The sequence below is a fragment of the Podarcis tiliguerta genome, assembly GCF_965153285.1.
Source record: "Podarcis tiliguerta genome assembly, chromosome: 3".
NCBI classification, from domain to species: Eukaryota; Metazoa; Chordata; class Lepidosauria; order Squamata; family Lacertidae; genus Podarcis; species Podarcis tiliguerta.
In genome coordinates, this window is record NC_139536.1 from 24,126,580 (window position 1) to 24,147,893 (window position 21,314).

Genomic DNA, 21,314 nt, shown 5'->3' on the forward strand with positions numbered 1-21,314 from the left:
AATATTTATTTTTTAATTGAAGCATCTCTCCCAGCTGTGGTGGTGAAGCTAACCCTGAACTGACAGCTTGATCACTATCAAGGGCAGCAAGAATCTTGCTGCAGAGGGAGACACTTGTTCTTAATTTCTAACTGCAGTGGTGTGAAATTAAGGAAGGTGGCATTTCTAACAGAGTTGAAAGTGGTTTGAGAGAGGTTTTGCTTCTCATGGTTTGCATGTATACCACACAGGACTTTCAGGGTTTGGGGAACTAAATAAAACCCTGCAAAGGTTGTTTCTCCAAGACAAAAACTCTACAGGCAGTGAGTGATCCCTCCTTCAAACAGTTTTCATCTCCAGGAGAAAAATTTCTCCCTCAAAAGGCATCTGGCCTAGTCAAGTTCACTTCCACAGAAGCCTTTGAAGAAAATGTTGTTGAATATGAAAATCATAGAATTGTAGAGTTGGAAGGGGCATTGAGGGTCTTGTAGTTCAAACCCCCGAAATGCAGGAATCTCAGCTAAAGCATCAATGACTGATGGCCATCCAACCTCTGCTTGAAAATATACAAGAAAGGAGAGTCTACAACAAGCAGCGCTTACTGTCAGAAAGTTCTTCCTGGTGTTTAGACAGAATCTTCTTTCAAGTGGGCCCTTTAAAAATATATGTGTGTGTTTTTTTAAAAAAAAATTAAAGCAAGGAAGCATTCTTGACATGGCGGAACACTGCTAAGTTGGAAGAATGTAACCTGGTTCATTGTTTTTTCTTTCTTTCTAGGACTACATGCTAAATAGTAGATACACACGCATCCTTTATTGTACTAAATAAGCCTGGGGTAGGGATTGCTCTAGACACTATTGAACAAATGCCGGCAGCATTCATACATATTTGTAACACCGCACTGGCTTGGGCTGCTGTGAGCCATCTTACATTTTCTCCAGGCACCTTTTGAACATTTTTAGACAACTGTAGTACTGATGTGACATGACAAACACCATGACTTGGGAGAAATACAGGTATGTGTGCTACAGGCATATCTGAAACGTTATCTGTACACAACCTTGGACTTGCCCAGATTGTCTCGGATACTAAATTTCTCTTAGGCCAAATGTAGAAATTATGGCACTCTCGTGTTTAGTATTTGGCTACCAGAACTGCATATTCCTCTGAAGCAAAGGAGCCAATTTCTAGGGGCTGTGGGGTCTTCAGCCCCCACAATAAAATATTTGAGGCTAGCTGGGCCCCCGCAAAGTTGATATGTGCGCATTGTGTCATGTGATTATGTGGGGCAGGGCTTACCTGGGCCCCCACAATATTTCATTCAGGTTGGCACCCCAGTTCTGAAGGTAGTGCTAGCATGCAGATAGCTGCATCTGATTGGGATGGCACATGTGGTAAAGAACTTTGAAATGTTCACTTATATGCTGTGGTGTCACAGGATAGGCTTTTGAGTGACTCCCGTATCGGGAATAAAACATTTAGAATAAACTCTTATGGATAACAATAGCCCTGGCTTCTTTAGATGTTGTGCTTTCCCCTCACATAAATGATTCTCATTTGAGATTTTCATGTACACTGGCAATAGTGTGGGCCACACTTGCCCATCCAGCAACCCCATGAGTAATAACAGGTGTTCCCATGCTGTTCTGGGGGTGCAAATGAAGCAATCAAATGGGCAGGACATACCTATTTCCCACCTCCTGGTCAGTTTGCCAGTAGTAAGTTAAGTACAGTAACCTTTATAATACAAAGTTTATATTTTCAGAAGTACTGCTGTCTGGCCAGTTATATCCTCTTCCTCCTCCTGAGTAGGTACACCTGTAGTTTCACCACCATGCTCTGTCGTGGATGCTTTAGTTGAGATTCCTGCATTGCAGGGCATTGTATCCCTTCCAACTCCAGAATTGTATCCTTCAATGATGATACGAACCCTCCGTCTACTGTTCTTGCTGTCCATTGAGCAGCAGATTGTGTTTAAGCTCTAATATTAACTGTGCTGTTTCTTCTAGCTTCTCTAGTGCAGAATCTGCTTTATGGCAAGGAAGGGCACATTCCATATTGCTCTTGAAAGCGAATGTAGGCCATCAGTATGTAATAACTGGAGCTGGAACTCTGCCAGAACATTTGGATTAACTACCTACATGGAGAAAATATGGCCTGGGGTCTTTAATTAACTGAAGTAATTATCATCTCTCCTTTACATCTTATCCAGCAGATGGCATCTCCAGAAAGTCAACTTTTCCTTACCACTCCTCCCATACTAGGGACACTAAAACTGCAAACAGGCAACCACGGAGTTAGTGTCGTCAGCGTTTACAGCACCAAATATAAACCCTATGCAAGCTACCTTCATGTAACTTACAGAAGATATCACTTACATTAGCAGTATGTCTTCATAAGATTCAATAAATTATTTCAGCAGCGCATGGGACTTAGCCGAGGATAGTTAGAAAAGAAAGGGTATGTACTCTTAACCCAGCTGTTCCACTTATTTCTAGGAAACATGTTACTTTTGCCAGATAACTCATTTCTCTAGATATCATTCGTCATTGTTGCAATCATTATTTTCAAGTGCAGAAAGGATGCCATTTGAAAAGATAATGCATGAAATATGTGGATATCTAGCCCAGTCCTCTCTTTCCAACATTTCCTGTTGGACAACAGTCATCATATCAGAGTAGATCATCTTTGCCCCTGGCAAATGCATATAATTGAATGATTTGATTATTGCCAACAGTGCAACATGGCCAAGAAACGTTTTATTTCCCAGGGTCACATTCCAAATGCATTAGTTCTTATGGACATTATTTTCCCCCTGCTAAACAACTCACACCATAGCTGTCTACGCTGACTTCCATTGAGCAACAACTCCAGCTCAGTTCTCCCCATCACTATTTATTACAGGAGCTCCTATGACAAAGTAGGGCTAACTATCAGCTTGGCTGTTGCACTGCAGATGTAGTATTCTCATTATATGTTGCTGTGAACCAGTTGTTACTCAGAAATTTGCAGGTTCCCAGGTACTGAAAATCTTGGAAGTAGTGTGTGATATACTTTGGTATCTAACAGCAACACAGCAATCAGTTTTAAGTTGGCTATCCAGCTTTGTTCAAGTGGTGTTATATTACTCCCACTGTTCCAAATTATGAAACACAATTGCTGCAAGAAAAATCTTAATTCCCCTTTTGCTGCGTATCTTGTATGAACTGCTTTTTTCTCGAAAAGTGCAGGAAGTCTTAAGCCAATTGAAAGTTGCAAAAATTATTTTAAAAATTAAGAAGTTGCCAGGTCTAGATAGTACACGAGAGTTTCAAAAGAGGTCAAATGTGAAATAGTGAATTTTTGAAAATAAAATTTGTCATTAAAATCAGTTTATGTGGTGTAATGAATACATCACACCCCATAAAGTAGGGGGGAGCTTATTAAGTATTGTTAAGATTTTTAGTTAAAACGATTAAAACATTAAAAAGATCAAAAACCACGCTTTTTGGTTCCCTACCTTCTTTCTGTCTTTATTAGTTTTGTAATGCACACGGATACGGTTCTGGAGAAAGGCATGTGTTGCATCTCCCATCATTGCAAGAACAGTGCTGTGCAACACAGGAAACTGCTAAAGGAAACTGGCAAGTGCTTAATTCACCCTTCATCTCCAGTCACTGCCTTGACGTCTCTGAATGTTAATAAATAGTAAGAGGTGTGTTATTATCTAATAACCAGGGTGCCTTACACCCCCCTGCCCAGGAATTGGAATGCATTAAGAACTCTTCAAATAATTCTCAGTGTCCTGGTGCTGAGGACAGCCTCCTGATTTACTGCAACATCCTGAAGAGCTTCTCCCTATGCCTCCCGCCTTGGAATTACCAGTAATAATATTTGCACTCCAGTTTCTCTCTCTTTCCCTGCCTCCCTCTCTCCATCTCTCTTGAAAGTGCCCATGCTGCTTTGCAGCAAGATGTATTTGTGTTCTAACTTGCCTCTTCATCCCAGTTCAGTTCCCCACGTATCCTTCTGGCACCTGCCACTTTTTCTTCTCCATATTTGCCACTAGGGTCTTCCTGCCTCTCTATTTCTTATTAGTTTTAACCAAAGAATTGCCAGTCCATCTTATAGTGCCTATATGGTTCATCTTTTATTTCAGTAAAAACCTGCATGTTATTCAATCTTTGTCTTTTAAGGTTTGGCCTGTTGTCCAGTTACTGGTATGTGTAATTTACCCCATGACTTTGAGCTGAAGACCCAGCGTATGTTTCTCTCATACATACACATTTCCCCAGCACATGTAAATGGGGGCATGCAGCAGCAACCCCGAGGATCTGTGGTGGGACCCGTGTTATTTAATTTATAGGGATCAGGGATAAGCATTGCGGTGGCCAAGTCTGTGAATGACATCAAATGATTGAGGATGACGGAAACCAGTGAGCTGTGTAGAGCTCTGGAAGGGCCCTTTCCAAGTGGGACTGTGGTAGATGAAACCCCGTGACCCAATGGGTAGCAGTGTCCCATAAGACAGACTCCTTACTGGTCTTGAAAAAAGGCAAGGGACTGAAAATACGGCCACTAAACTGTACGCATTGGGAGTGGGTCCTAGGGAATCTAACAGGACTTACTTCTGAGTAGACATTGATAAACTGTACGGCAAAACAGCAAGCACAACAGTACCCCTATGCATGCTTATAACCATAGTGTGACCACACTGAAATACTCTGTGCAACTCTGATCATTCAAAATGCACATCACAGGGTTGTGAGATGTGCAGAAAAGGAAATCCCCAATGATCAAAGGGTTGCAGCCTCTTTCCTGTGATGCAAGGTTAAGTGTCTGGGCCTGTTCGGCTTGGCGGGGGTGGGGGGGAGTATCTGAGGGAGTATCTAACACAGATTTATTACACATCATATGGAGAAGGTTAATTTATTTCTTCGTCTCTCTGCTATATCAATGGAATCTTACTGCATCTCAGTAAAAATTAGATTTAGGACAGGCAATGGAATATATTGAAGATAGACAAAATAAAACATAGAATTATAGAACTGTAGTGTTGGAAAGGACTGCAAGGGCCATCTAAGTCCAACCCCCTGCAAAGCAGGAATCTTTCTGTCCAGCATGGGGCTCAAACACACAACCCTGCAGTTAAGAGTCTCCTGCTCTGCCAACTGAGCTGTCCAATACAGTGTATGGAATTCACTGCTGTTGGAGTTAGCAATGGGCACTGGCTTATAGAAGGCTTTAAAATGTGATTGGGCAAATTTAATGCCTATTAGCCAGAACAGCTAAATAGAACCTCCAAGTTCAGATGCAGCACAGCAGTTGCCAGGAGAGGCAAAGAGCAGAGAATGCTCTTGCCTTGAATTCCTGGAAGCATCTGCCTGGCCACTTTGGGGGGAAAGGATGCTAGACTAATGGCCTATTGGCCTCACCCATCGGGGTTCTTTTGTTGCTCTACTCTCATCTTTCTTGACTCAGGTGGTCAGCCTCATTTGTTTCCCCCTTTGTCCAGGTAGAAGAGCAATGCCTGCTGCAAATCCTTAATCTGCATGGAAAGTATATAAGCTGATTTGTGTATTATCCTGACTGTTTCAGTCATCCTGACCATGTCCAGAATACTCATCATCCCAATGTAGTGCAGCTGTTTTGAATAATCATCAGCCTGTTTCCTCGCATTCAGTGTTTTGTTTTGCTTTTATAGGTGAGCAGTAAGACTAAATTTCTGTTCTTTAAAGGGATTGTGTTGCAAAAGATCTTTTACTTGAGACATCTGGAGCTATTTGCTCTGCAGGCAACTTACTTTAATGCGGTTGCTCTCTGTGTGAATTACACTGGATTACGTAGGTTGTTCTCTAGAAGCTGGTGGCTCGATGGCTCTGCTCTGGGGCAGGGGGGATAGACTAAATGGTGTTTAGTCTATCCCAAGTGTACAGTTCTGAGAAGAAACACTTAGTCATGCTTCTCACTTAGAGGAAAATTGCATTATTAAAGATTGTAACTTGTTACAGTAGTGCAATTTTGGACTTGTATCTGTATGAGGACATACACAACATGTCCATTTCAGTTGTGCAATTATAACTCTGAGCATAAATATGCACTGAATGGCAATACATCTTCCATTTTACGAAGACAACTGTCTAACACTAAGGGGAGCTTCTTTTGAAATAACATATGTTGAGAGATTCGGGGCAGACAAAACAAAGTACTACGCAGCACATAGTTAAACAATGGAACTCACTCCCACGGGAGCCAGTGATGGCCGCCATCTTGGATGGCTTTAAAACATGGCTGGCCCAAGACATTTTGGCACCTGAGGAGAACCACAAAATGGCACCCCCTCCTGCTATGGTAGAAGAAGTGGGTGAAGCTCTACATCAGGAACAAGCTCTGTGGGGGAGGATAAAGATCTTTATCAGGAGCAAGGGAGGGGGGATAAAATCATCCTTACCAGACAGCTGAAGTGGGGATCAAAGGCTGTCACGCGGAGGGAAAAGGACCTGCTCTGAAGAACACTGGGCGGGTGCAGAGCGCAGGAGACCCCACAGAGCAGCCCCCACTATTTCCTCTCTTAAGTGTGGGAGGAGACCAGCAGTGTCTCCTACTCACTGAGGCTGCAGTAGCATGGGGGGGGGGGGCTGCCTGGGAAGCGCTCTAAGGAGTGAGCTGCAGCCATGGTTGCCACCTTGGCTGCAGCAGTGGACAATACATTCCTTTGCTGACTAGGGATGCTGCCGCCTGAGGTGGTCACCTCACCTCGTCCCATGGGTGGGCCCCATTTAGGTTTAATAGTAATAATAATAATAATAATTTTTATTTATACCCCGCCCTCCCCATCCAAGGCCAGTCTCAGGGCGGCTAACAAGCAATAATAAAAACAAGTTGAATGAATACAACTTAAAAACAAGATTAAAATACAATATTAAAATATTGAAACATTAAAATATTAAAATGCAGCCTCATCACAGGAGGAGAAAGGAAAAAGAAAGAGGGGGAGGGACTCAAATTGGCTCCAAACTAAAGGCCAGGCGGAACAATTCTGTCTTACAGGCCCTGCAGAAAGAAATCAGATCCTGCAGGGCCCTGGTCTCATGAGGCAGACTGTTCCACCAGGCTGGAGCCAGTGTTAAAAAGGCCCTGGCTCTGGTTGAAGCTAATCTAACTTCCTTAGGGCCCGGGACCACTAGGGTGTTGCTATTTATGGACTTTGAGGCTCTCTGTGGGGCATACCGGGAGAGGCGGTCCCGTAGGTACGAGGGTCCTAGGCCGTGAAGGGCTTTAAAGGTCAAAACCAGCACCTTAAATCTGACGCTGTACTCCACCGGGAGCCAGTGCAGCTGGAAAAGCACTGGGTGAATATGCTCCCAGGGCAGAGACCCCGTGAGGAGCCTCGTTGCTGCATTCTGCACCCGCTGGAGTTTCTGGGACAGCTTCAAGGGCAGCCCCACATAGAGCGAATTACAGTAGTCAAGCCTGGAGGTGACCGTCGAATGGATCACCGTGGCCAGGTCGGGGTGGGAAAGGTAAGACAAATTTAGACAAATTCATGGAGAGTAAGACCAAGCGGTGAAACTAATGCCTGATGCAAACTTTTATAATTCTATAAAATCAGTGTACAAATGAGATGGGCATATTTGCAGATGCTAATTCCCCAAACTTGATATTTGCTCTGCTGTCTGATTTTTCCGTTCTGTGTTTCAGACCCCTCCAGTGCCTGACTGAGCAGTACACTTGAGGCACTACATAAAAATGCATTGTTGCTAAATATTTCAAAACTTTAATTGTGACCTCAGAAAAATCCCTTACGTTTAACAACTCTAGGAACCCATCTATGCCAGAATGCTATAGTGGACTTTGGCAAGCTAGTCAATATTTGCCGTTTCGATATTCATTTTCTTATTCTTTTGTTATTGGTTTGTTTTCATGCTTGAAAAGCATAGTACAACCACATTTAAAGACCACATTTAAAGATACTAGATCATTGTGTCTCCTTTCTCCTTATAATTCAGCCTAGCCCTATACTGTTGGTAAAACAGACTGAACACTCACCTACTCTGTTGCATGATGTTATGATATATCTGATGCTACCATAGTTCAATGCATCTAAAAAAATGACTCCTAATCCTTAATATGCAGGAATCCTTAATGTGCTAATCTACATATTTTTGTAATGGGGTTACGATATCATCATCATCATCAAATTAAATTTATACACTACCTTTCATCAAAAGATCTCAGGGCAGTTCACAATTTTCATATAATTTACCCGTTGATTCAAATCAGTGTTTCCCAGACTTGGGTCTCCAACTGTTTTTGGACTTCAACTCCCATCATCCATAGCTAGCAAGACCAGTGGTCAGGGATGATGGGGACTGTAGTCTACAAACAGCTGGAGACCCAAGTTTGGGAAACACTGGTTTAAAGTAATGAAACAAATGGTCTGCGAGTCATAATCACTATTGTATTAGCTGCAGCGCTTCATGCTTCTTGTTTTGTGGACTCCTGGATGATTTAGACTTGAGAAAACAAAGGTAGCTCAGAAATCAAACAGTTCAGTGACAAACCCCGGTGAAACCTTCCTTTGCGGGCCGAATATTTTGGAGATTTGTTGATCTTCCATATTTTTTTGGAACGGTTTTGGCTTGAAATATGTTTTAACCTGCCCAAAGCCCCCAGGATAAGAATTTTAAATTAGCACAACCTACACTGCGGGAAAATGCCTGTAGATTCCCCAGACTCGGAGCACATTTTGCCTCATCGTGCGTTCATTAGAGATGCAGCATGTATCAACGACGGCAATTAAACAGCAGGCAATCTGTGAAGTTCACCCTATAAATAACCAGAGTGAACTTCACCAGTTGCCCTTCACCCTAGTTTGCTACAATGGGCGGACCACTTTCTGATAATAATGCAGCCCTACCTAGTCGCCTTCCCGCCAGAAAACCAAAAGGACCCACGTTGGGTTGGACCAGACGTCTTCTACCGCCTAACCCAGTGCCCAGTCTCCAGCAGGGAGCCGTGGCAATGGTGCAGGAAGGTACAAAGCAGGGCATGAAGGGTCTCCCTCAGCATCTGGCGTTGAAAGGTCTCCTGCTGCCTCACAGGCAGACGCAACGGCAGCCTCGAGCTCTCCTCCTCCTCCTCCTCTCCAGATCGCGGCACCTGGCCTCCTCCTGCCTGGCCTCGCAGCAGCGCCTCATCTGTTTCCTATCAATGGCGCGCTGGCTCGGGGAGGATGAAAGGGCGGCAGGGCGGGAAACGCCAGGCTCTCCCCCTAAACAACAATGGCCTCCTTGAGGAGAGAGCAAATTAAGCCCTCAGCCCATGTGTGGCAGGAGGAGCCATTCAGCGGGGAAAGGGGGCGACAGAGGCTGACTGAGGGGGTCTTAACCTGAGGGGGGATGGCGTGAGGGGGGGGGGAGGGAAAGGTGGCTGCCCTTTCGCCTTAGCTGGACACGGAGCGGAGGAAGGCGAGAGAGAGAGAAAGAGGGTTTTATATTATATAATTTTTATTAAAGGTTTTCTTGAGGCGGGGAAAGGTTTCCTCACACACACTCTCTCTCTCCCGGCTTTGCTTAGCCAGCCAGTTCCAGCGCCTCTCTCGCGTCTCTCCTATTCCTCTTCTAACCCTGGGGGCATCCTGAGGAGAGCACATAATATAGATATATATACGCGCGCGCGCACACACAACATACAGTATAAGCGTGTACACACACATAATCTTTTACTATTCATTCAGGGGGGCACGAATGTGCAGAAACAGGACTGACTGGTTTCACGCGCTCCTTCGCTTTGGGAGCGAGCCTCTCTCTCTCTCTCTTCATTATCATCCACCACAACAGCCGCCTGCACACACTATAGCGAGGGCGGGAGGGAGGAGGCAGCCCTCGCACCCTCAGGAGCAGCAGCGGGCACTGAGGGCAAAGCCTGAGAGAGGCCGCCGGCGGGACCTGGAGCGAGGCAAGCGCAGCCGCAGCCGCTGCTCCCAAGCCACGCAAAGAGCCGCGGGGTAAGGAGAAGGTGTTGCGGTCTGGGTCGAGGGGTGAAGCGGCCGGCGTGGCCCCCGAAGCGCGTCTGGCGAGGAGGACGCGGCGGGGGGAAAGGGCTGGGGCGGCGGGGGACGCTGCTACTGCCGCCCAGGGTTAAAAAAGGGCGCCCCCGAGATGGACTCCGCTTTCGCCCCGGCGGCGCTGGTGCTCTCTCTCTCTTAAGGCGCTGCCTTGGACAGGGGGGAAGGAGATGGAGGAGGAGGAGGAGGCAGCTGAGGCGGGGAAGGCTGTGTGTGAGAGAAAGGGGGAGAGGGAGGGAGAGAGAGACCCTCCAAGCCGCTCGAGGAAGAGGAATAAGCTGAGGCTCAAAAGTGACCGCCTGAAGGAGGGACATGACGCAGCGGCTGTGGCTCTGGCGCCCTTTTCCTGAGAGGAAGGTGGGGCGGCCGGGGGGGGGGGGAGGCAGATACTGAGGTGACCGGCGTGTCTTAGTGTGGGGTCTCCACCTTGGGAGGCGAGCTGCCTCTTCCCTGCAGCCAGCGCCGTGGCGACCTCTTCCCCAGCTTCTGCCCGGGGGGTGAGGGCGGGGAGAAAGGGGTGATGATGGTGGTGGTGGAGGCGGCTGGAGCTGGCAACCTCTCGTCTTTTGAGGAAGGGTGAAAGTAGCGGGAAACCAGCCGCTCTCCTCCTCCTCCTCCTCCTCTGCCCTCGCCGCTCCCTCCCGCCTCCCGCCCTCTCTCCCTCCTTCGCCAGAGCGCGCGCGCGCGCCGTGCCAAGCTCTCCATTAGGGAGAAGCTCCCGACTCTTTCCGCGGGGTTATAAATAACCGGGCCACTTGAGTTGTAATGACAAGGCGCCCCTTCGCCAGCCCTCCCTTGAAGCATCCTCCTCCTGATGGCTCTTTCTGCTCCAGGGCGGATACAATGAGCAGGATCCCTTGGGGGTGGGGGTGGGGGGGTGGAGAGAGAGCTGCCGAGGAGTTGCTCCCCTCAGGCTCTCTGTGACTGGCTGGCAGAACCTCTCATGGCTAGAGGGGTAGGGGTCTGTGTGTGTGTCTGTGTGCAGTGATTAAGATACACGTGTATCTCGCCTCCCCGATGCACGTGTGAACACACACCAAGACCACAAACTGAATTCCTCCAGCAGGGATGTATGGAGGCGAACCCATTTTATGTGCTGGGTAAAACTCTTGGGGGGGGGGGTGTCCACAGCCTTCAATGGGGTTTGGGGGGTGGGTAACAGTCGTGGCCAGGTGTGGGGAATGGTGGTCTGGTACAAATCTGCAGCTGGAATGCGCCGTTTGTGCAGGAAACCCATAGGGGGAAGAATAGCTGGCCAATGCAAACGCGCCAAGGGGCTGGATGTTTGCATTCAGAGGCGGATTTCTGAAGCAGACGACGGAAAAACAAGCAAGGCAGCGTACCGGAGGCGAAAGGCGCTGAGCTCATTTGGTCCACTTGCAAAAATGTGGACTGTATCAGCTGCCCGATCCCTTCCCCGTTTCCCCCTCCTCTAATGCAAGGAGCTCCAATACTGTGCCGTGTAAATAAATTCGGAGCGGAAGAAAACTCGGAAGCATCACTTTTCTTAATTCATCCCATGCGCAGCTATGCAAGGGTTATGGGTGTTTACCTGGTTTTTTACTTGAGCCCCCCTCCCCTGTCCACCTTTCGTCCTCGCCAATTTGAGGAGGTGTTTATCGGCAATATTTTGCTGCAGTGCTTCAGCGCAGGAAGATAAACGATCCCCATTTTCCCCGGTTGCCACAATGACTCAATCATTAAAAAAAAATCCCAACTTGGAGCTGAAAACGGCAACTTAAGCAAAGCCCCTGAGGTGGGGAGTTGGAGGGTGGGGAATACAGAAGTGGGAACATTAAAAAGTCACTTCAGCAGCTCCTATTTTCATTTGCAGTGCCTACTTTGAACTAGGAAGGGTTAGTGAGCTGCTGCAGACTTTTGCAAAGACTGGATTCAATTTTGGAAGCCTGTTGCCAATATTTGTGAGTCATTTCCTTGGAATCCTACCTTTGGTGTTTATTTCCCTTAGAAGGATTCTTGTAAAAGTATAATAATAGCTCTTAAACTTCATGGAAAGTAGCACAGGCTACAGTGAAGACAACTTGCTTTTTGCTTCAAAACACTTATTTTGGTTTTGTTTGCATTATTCAGTGGACAGAAGAGAAGGCGGCAATGTAATTAACCCATAAAACATCTAATTTATTGTACCAGTGACATTTGTGTACTGCTGCATTAGGGTTCAGAGTCAGTTGAAAAGGCAACCTTAATTGGTAGTTCTTTTTAAAAGAATAATTAAAGAATCAAGAGAACCATCTTGTGATTTTAGAGGTCTTTGTTAAGAGGAGTGGTTTGCTTTGTCAACCCACTCAGAGTTCCTTGACCCAATTTCTTTAAGTTTTATACCATTCCAGCACAATAACAATACGTATTAATTACAGCGATGTGAAAACTTAAGATGCACTATATAACGGCTAGAACTTTTCTCCCACTTGATATGCAGTTGTTTTGCAGGTTAGGTTATCTTAGGACTGTTTCCCACATAAATGTTCTGTGTTTTTATAGACTTCAAGCACATTGCTAGAAATACCTCCACGTGAAAATGTTACATGAAGATTAGTCATCCATGCAACTTTGGGTCCATGAAGTGTAGAAGCAGGGGGAATCTAGGATTATCTGGTCACAAATTAATCCAAGAACATGTAAGTGGTAAACAGAATGCTTTTAAAAATCTGAACTCAAAAGAGCATATTGAATCTAAAAAATATCAGCATTGCCATTAGTATGGCTGTTAAAGTGAGGCAGTCAGCACTTGAGGCTTTGTTAACAGTCTTAGAGATCTATAAGCAACTTACTGTTCTCAAAGTACTGACAGGCTCTTGGCTAATATCTCACCATACCATAAACCAAATGGAGCACAGCTTCCTAGATACAATGCATTTGCAAAAATCTTCATAATGTAAATTAATTCATGTTCCAAACTATCATAAAGAGGTGACTTTTCTATTCCACCTTCAGCAAGGAAGTAAATACTAGATACCAATGTTGTATTGAAAAACTAGAATGATTTATAAAGAGCAATCTTCTTAATGCTTGCCCTGTCTCTCTTTCCTGATGTAAAACACCCCCCCCCATCTATTTCTTATGATTATTGATGTTATATCCTTTCCTAATGGTAGTTTCTAAGAAAACTGAATGGTAGTGATGCCAATTAGTTCAGCCCATTGCTTAATTATCACTTAATTAACCCCCCAACATTTTAAAAAGAAAGTGCAGGAAATCAAGCTATTTAAAACAGCTGTTTCTAGGGATCCCAGAAGAGTAGTAATGAGATCCTGAGGCCATACTTTGGAATACTAGAAACACAAAATGCAGGTTCTTTTAAAAAAGAAAAAAAAGAAAACCAAAAAACACCCCAGAATGATTTGTTTTCTCAGTGAAACAAAATGATAGCCTCAAGAAAATAGTTTCAAGGCATCTATGGTATAAGATGAAAAAAGTAGTAGTGTATGTTTCACATGTGTGACCCCTCAGATCCAGTTCCTTTGATGTCCAGAAAAAAATATGTAAGGGCTTGTATTTGAACCTGGAGAACACTGAAGGTAAAAGCAACATTGGCTGGACTCCTCATATAATGCAGTTCCATATATGGGGTGAGGTGGGGGGTAGGAGATCTGAGATATGCATATATTCAAAATAGAACAATATTTAGCCAGAAATGTGTTTTTGGTTGTTGTTGTTGTTTTTTGGGGGAAGCATAGCTGCTTTATCTGAATGAATGCTAGCACAGTACTTGTAAATTTAAAATATTAAGTAACATAATTTCATAAATAGCAAAAGATGGTGTTAAACACTTCTCTTCCAGAGAGGTTTATATGCTCATACAGCTCACTCACTGGCTTCATATTTTTTCTTGCACTAAAACCATCAACGGAACCAGTGAATCGTTTGTATTTCTTTTTTGGGGGTGGGGGAAATGAACAGCCGGGGGGGGGCGGGGAACGAAGACAATGACACACTGGACTTCTTTAGAAGATCAGTAGTTTATTTTCTTCCTCTTCTCCAGGATAGTGAAGCATGAAGCTGTTGGCAACTAGATTGGTGATTCAATGTTCGAACTAGATTTTAACCCTCATGCTGGTTTTGGAACATAATACAAGTGTAATCCAGTCGTTATCTACATTTCCAGAGTTGTACTTACCAGGAATGAATTGAGTAATAATTATGTTGCCAGTCAGATCAGCACTGACATGGGAGAACTAAAGAACCTGTGTAACTTATCTTTCACATGTGTCTACATTTGCCTTGCTTTCTTTCGTCTTTCACTTTACCATTTCCTCCATCTCTTTGTTCTTTTATCACCTCCTATTGGGCCATCTGCCTTTAAACTAACTAAAGGGTGAGCTTGCTCTTCTTTAGGCTGGCCTAGACAATGAAGTCACCTCTCACTTTTTAAAACTTGGGCTAGTGCATAATAATACTGTACCTAGAGCTTTTAATTTTCCACCTTTCTCGTATTAAACACATTTCTGTTGCAAAATGCACTTGGAGGGGCAACCTGCATTTTTTAATTATTGTTTTATAACTACTGTAAACACAAGGATTTGACAAACATTTCATATCCACTATTTTCCCTCCCTTACCATGCTTTTGTTACTGCCACTCAACAACCATGAGGCTGTTCTAATGTGTCATTGGCTTAATGTTTCTTGTGGGTGACACTCTAGACATGGTGTTCTCAACTGGTCAGGAAGACTGGTGATCTGAAAATGGAAGATGTACCAGTAATTGTCAGTTCACTTCCTGTTGACCATTCTCTTATACATGGATAGACCTGTCAGGAGGGTCTGCCCCCAGAGATTGATGGATTCAGATCAATTGCTTAAAACCACCAGGGAGTTCCCAGTTAGCATGGCTGGTACTGTCAAAGCCTAACTCTCTCTGTGGGATATGGAGGTGACCCCGGCAATTGACACAATCTTTCCTAAGCAATCTTTCTCATTAAACAGAGCCTGTTCATCTTCCTGATTTATTCATCCCAATTTATTATTTATTACAAAGCAGTTTGGGGTGGGGGGTGGCTCGAATGCCAGTGACAGAAAATTTGAACTGGAGTCTGACCAAACACAGGTAAGAGCTCATTTTGGAGCTTGTTCTATTGTGATGATAAAAGCCAAGAAGCAACACCTTTCAGCCTCCATTGCAGTGCCATCCAGTTGAGTTTTCCAAGTGGTTCAGGGCATTTTCCACTTTGTATTGCAAAGTGATGTAAGTGGTCCCTCTGTGACTTCAAAGGTAAAAGCTGCTCATGTTCATCTTGACTTGGATGCTACTTTCCTGTAATCCATCCTATGGACATCTCCAGTACAGTGTATAGTCCTTATTGTTTAGGCCTGAAGATGGCGGGGGGGGGTACTTGGCCAATCACTTGTGTTCTCAACCTTTCCCTTACTGACTTGGTAAAAAAAGGTAAAGGACCCCTGGACGATTAAGTCCAGTCAAAGGAGACTATGGAGTTGCGGCACTCATCTCGCTTTCAGGCCGGGTCATGTGGCCAGAATGACTAAACTGCTTTTGGGTCAATGGAACACTGTGACAGAAGCCAGAGCACACAGAAATGCCGTTTACCTTCCCACCGCAGTGGTACCTATTTATCTACTTGCACTGGCGTGCTTTTGAACTGCTAGGTTGGCAGGAGCTGCGACAGAGCAACAGGAGCTCACTGTGTTCTGGGGATTCAAACCGTTGACCTTCTGATCAGAAAGCCCAAGAGGCTCAGTGGTTTAGACCACAGCTAACTAACATGTAGCAGGAGAGATCACTGGCTAAGTCTGGGAGGTAATTAATGACTTGTGTCTCCTTGAAAGAGGGGGTTACCTGGCTACCTTGAAGTGATTAGTGATGAGACCACTTCTAAATACCCCTACTTTGGACCTCAAGGATTTGAGTGACTTTTGGCTGTTAGCAAATCTTCTTTTCTCAGGCAATGTGCTTGAGTTGCCATACAATCCAGGCACTCAGATGAGACTGATTATCTGGATCCATTTCAGTCTGGCTTTGGGCCCACATTCTTCATCAAAACAGCCTTGGTCTCTCTGGTGGCTAATCTATGCCAGGAGTACAGGCAAAGTTTGATCTTGCTAATTCTCCTGAATAGGCTTCTGGACTGTGTCTGGGAAGAGGATTTGGGGCACAGAACTTCAGTGGTTTTGATTACCCCTCCTCACATTGGCTTCTTCTGACAATGAACCATGCACTGACCCCACGTTCTTCATCCTATCTCCAAAGATATAAATGGCAGATTTAAAAAACAAAACAAAAACTGAGATCCTCAGAAGGTGTGGTTCTGAAATCACTGCAAAATTCTACATTCATGTTGAATCGCATAATACATTGGATGTGAGATCAAGTAAAACCCTTGCCTGAAAGCAGTTTCCTGCAATGAATAGCCAAATTGATCATGTCTTTTTATTATTCATAGTGGATGCCACACCATTCCTGAAGTGCCTGAATTCAGGAGGAAATATTATAATACCAGGGTTCTCAGATTTCATACAGATTGTAAATAGTTACATCAGACACAGCTTCTTCCATTGTGATGGTACAGTGGTGCACAAGTAGAAATGGCAACCCAGGAAAGTGAGCTCAAGTACCTGCTAAAAGGAAATCAAGGTACCAAGAACAAACTAACATGTAAGATATAAGCATCCCTGGACTCTTGTGACACTTTAAAGACTAACAGATTTATTATGGCAAATGCCCGGTATACACTTTTTGGATAAAAGCCAACTTTACCACATGCAAGGTAAAAGTAAGGTACCCTTGACTGTTAGGTCCAGTCGCGGACGACTCTGGGGTTGTGGCGCTCATCTTGCTTTACTGGCCGAGGGAGCCAGCGTACAGCTTCTGGGTCATGTGGCCAGCATGACTAAGCTGCTGCTGGCGAACCAGAGCAGCGCATGGAAATGCCATTTACCTTCCCACTGGAGCAGTACCTATTTATGTACTTGCACTTCATGCTTTCAAACTGCTAGGTTGGCAGGAGCAGGGACCGAGCAACAGGAGCTCACCCTGTCGTGAGGATTCAAATCACTGACCTTCTGACTGGCAAGCCCTAGGCTCTGTGGTTTAACCTGTCGCGAGGATTCAAATCACTGACCTTCTGACTGGCAAGCCCTAGGCTCTATGGTTTAACCCACAGCGGTATGCCATAATAAATTCTGCTAGTCTTCAGGGTGCTAGAGTGTGTAAGCATGTGTCTGGTGGACTGGGTGATACAAGACAATTGTCTCCTTTCCTTTATGCCTAAAATAGAAGGCTGAAGCACCTACTAGTAACTAGCTTCAGTTTGAATCTATTCAGTACAGGCCCTGTGTCAATTTAAGTGGCAGTCTGGAGTGCTCCCATGTAGATGGACAAAGGCACATAGATAGATACACTTTCCCATTGCTGCAGAATGTACCGTTTTGTGCAGCATCACAGTTTTGTACCTTATAGTGCTCCTCATTAGTCATGGTGTGTACTGTAAACATGCAAAAAATGAGAGGTCACATCCGCACCACATGCTTAATGCAATTGGCATCTCTCAAAGAATACAGGGAACTGTAGTTAAGAATGCTTGGAATTATAGCTCTGTGGGGAATAAACTACTGTTCCCAGCATTCTCTTGGGGAAGCCATGTGTTTTAAATATATAGTGTGGATGTGATACCCAACCCCCCCCCAACTCTAAATGAATTGAGAAGACCCTCCCTGCTTAAAAAACAACAACACCTACTGGTGCTCTTGATATATCCATAGTAATACATAGTTTTCAGAATTCAGCACAATTATCTTTGATTATTCAGTGACTAATCCCACAAACCCACATTTCTAATTATCCAGACATTGTGGATCGTTTCCAGACCACTTGGATGAGTAAGGTTATAATCCATCCTCAGTGTTAGAAACTGAGATATTCAAGCCAGGAGCTGAATGGCACATTAAACCTAGGTTACGGACGCAACAATGGAATGTCTAGGCGTGCTTTTTTAAATAACAAGAATACAAAGCTGAAAATGAATGAACTGCAGCTAAAATATTATGTACATTTTTCACATGGTCCAGTCCGTCCCCTGCCCACCCCCCTAATATTCTTAAGAGAGTCTCTTCTCCAGTCTTCAGAGAGTAGCTGGAAGTGGAGAGGCAGAAAAAGGTCCTCCTTTCCTTCCACTCTTCAATTTTATTCTGAAATCTTAGGCACAGTACTGTGCCCAGAACTCAGAAACTGCTCACGCTAATGAAACTCCCTGTCGCAAAATGCGCCTAGAACAATGGGAGTTTCGAATGCTGTCCATCTCTGCCTTTCTCTCACCAGCTTCTTATTTTGTGAAGACACTATCTCACATGGTACCCAACTGTATGTCACCTAATAAAATGATGCATCACCATTATGTTTTGTTGATCATATTTTAATGCATTTGAGTCTGCAGCTGGCTTTAGGGTCCTAGTGGGCTGGGAGGAAGATTATAAATTTAAAATAAAATAAATTAATGGCTAGAACTGTCAAACTGTTACAAATAAATATTCTTCCATCCAGCTATGTAAATCTCATTGCATTTTCTTATAAGCACAGGTAAGCATAATGGCTTCATACAACTAAGAAATCAAAGAGTTTCAGAATTAGCAATACCACATGCTGTTTCCACAGAATATAGGGTAACTAATGAGGCCCTGCCAATACCAAGCATTGCTTCCACCTTTACTTTTTGGCCTTTAGGGATTTTAGTCAGATTTGCAGCATTATTGTAACAAGCATTTTAAATTTAACTTCTGTTTTAGTGGCATTCTGGAAATGCATAAAGACCCTTTTTCATTGACATTGTGAATGGCATCATTACAGTTCTCTCATTAGCATCATAATGACTCCAAAGGAATAGTGAGTGAAAATGGAGTAGTTGCTGAAGGAATAGTGAGCAAATGGAACAGTATAGCACTGCATAGTAGCCTCTTACAGAGCAGAGCTGCATAAATGCAAGAGGAGTCTGACATTTTAACCTTCAGGCTGCTTTGGATGCCTCAGGGTGTTCTCTTAATGCATGCATTCGGCTGGCAACAGGGAAAAATCTGTGGTAGCCTAAGGATTAAGAGCTGGATTTAATAACAAATAAAAAAATAAAAATGGTCTGGTTTCCATACCACACAAAGCTTTGCAAACAGATTTTGAAGCCTGGATCTACCCACAAATCAAGGCTTTATGTTACACTTCTTTGCAGAAAATATGTAGTGCACTGACTTCCCACCCCTTCATTACAAATAAGGATAGCGGTGCATTACCAGTAAATAACTAAATGTCAAGAACTATGGAGCTGATGTCTTATAACAACTTTCTATATGACACACTAATGGAAATCTTTAGGAGCAATAAGTAGCTTCCATCATTCTCTTTCTTTGTCACATGCCTAAAAGCCTAAAATTTAATCCCATGCTGCATCCCAACAAGAGACAGAATGTTGGTCACTGATTGGCAGATGAAGGGATTGGCTTAGTCTTCAAAGGTGTCTGCTGAATTCTACAGAACAAAGTATGTGGACCGTGATTGTCCCTAGGCATGGCTAAGAGGAAAAAGCTGCACCCCAGTTGCCCAACAGTATCTTTCAATGCACCCCTTTACTTTCTCAGTATACAGGTGCTGTGTTCAAATACACTTAATCATAATAATAGATGTTTTGGCAGTATATAATAATTACTGTGAATCTTATGGCTGAAAAACATCTCTATAGCTTAGTTGGTAGAGCGTGAGACTCTTAATTTGAGGGTCGTGGGTTTGAGCCTCAAGTTGAGCAGAAATATTCCTGCATTGCAGGGGTTGGTCTACATGACCCCCATGATACTTTCCAACTCTATGATTCTATAATCTGGTCAATTTCTTAGTTTAGATTCTGCTTCCTAGAAATACCTGGTGGACCATTGTGGCAACCTGGTCCTGGACCAAGTAAGCTCTTCATCTGATCCAGAAGGATTCCGTGTGGGGTTTAACAAATCATGACACTTTACTACAATTATTTCATAAATATAGAATTTGATCCACCAGGCACAGTCTTGAGAAGACTTATTTGCAATAATGTATTAAATGTGTTGCAATATGGTGGTTCAGGTTGCCTTCTGATTCCACGACACCTTGGTAACTTGAATGGCGCAAGCAGTGACTTGCGCTTCCAAAATTGCAATGTATTTGCAAATGGGACTGGGCCTTCAAGCTCTGCCATGTTTCCTGGGCAAAACCCCTTGCAGGCTTATTTTTAGCTGAGTTTGACATAAGGATCTAAGATCAGGTTCTGCTCACTGGTTTGGCACGCCAGCACTTGTTGCTGAAAAGCTTTTTGGAATAGCTGATCTATGGACAGTCTCTGGGACCTCTCCCTTTCTGGCACTAGCCAAACAAAGCAAGAGAATTTGTGCAGTGCAACTGAAGTATGTTAAGTTGGGGTTTTTGCTAATCAGGCATGCAAAGAGCTGCTGCTGTTTCACTGCTCAGAAGACAGGTTAGGAAAACGTGTGGAGTTACCCTGGGAATCTAGTGCTCAATCTTCTGCATTTGTTTATGCAGCAGCCTTTAGCAGTGGGCAATTAAAATAATATTTTCTGGTGGTTTTTGTGTGTGAAATCAGTAGTGGTTGTAGACACTCCTGGAAATAAGAATTGGTTTCTTGGATGCACAGCATTCTGTACCCTTAATTGGGAGGAAGTCCCAGTGAAATGAAAAGGCCTTGCTTGCTTATGAGTGAGCATGCATTGATTGCGATGTGAATTTTCTACCTAGTAGAAATTTAAGTAGTTCATGCTGGCTTCTAAAAACTCTTCCTTAGGAACAACATGGCACTCTGTGTAAGTTAGTATGATAAAGTGGGACAGTGTGCACAACAGCAAATTGATATGTGACAACAATCTGCAGACTGCAAAAAAATCACAACGAAGATAAATGTAACGAATTGAGCAAAGTTTGGCACTGAAGATTTCTCAGTGTTTACTTAGCAAAGAACTAAAAAGCCGGAAGCATTGGAGCAGCAGAGGTGTTCTAACATGTATAGATTCCGAAACTCTCCACTGTTTTGGATTAATCTATGTGTGCAAAAAGCTACTGTATGCAAAAAGTTATTGTAACACCCACCCCCGGTATTTCTGAATACCACCTTTTGCAATCTTCCATAATATTTCTCTTTCACCTCCTCACTAAGGCTGCAGTACCATGCACATTTACTGGGAAGAAGTCCCATTGAATTCAGTAGGAGTGTGCCAAGTTACAGAAGCAATCAAACAATTTAGAGGAATGGAATCTCAGTGTGTTGCCTACAAAATGTGTGTGCTTGAGA

General features: G+C 44.0%; 1 protein-coding gene and 1 long non-coding RNA gene across 2 annotated transcripts in view; one reads left to right on the forward strand and one right to left on the reverse strand.

Moving 5' to 3' along the window:
* The first annotated feature begins 9,689 nt into the window (after positions 1-9,689).
* The window catches only part of SERTAD4 (SERTA domain containing 4), a 29,204-nt gene continuing 17,579 nt past the window's right edge, over positions 9,690-21,314 (forward strand). The window contains exon 1 of the mRNA XM_083433134.1: positions 9,690-9,967. The gene's annotated coding sequence lies outside the window, so the exon portion shown is untranslated. The remainder of the gene's footprint in view (positions 9,968-21,314) is intronic.
* Positions 16,419-18,542, reverse strand: LOC310674239. Its single transcript, XR_014509466.1, has 2 exons — positions 17,098-18,542; positions 16,419-17,035 (listed from the first exon to the last, which is right to left on the reverse strand). It is a non-coding gene; the product is annotated as an uncharacterized lncRNA (long non-coding RNA).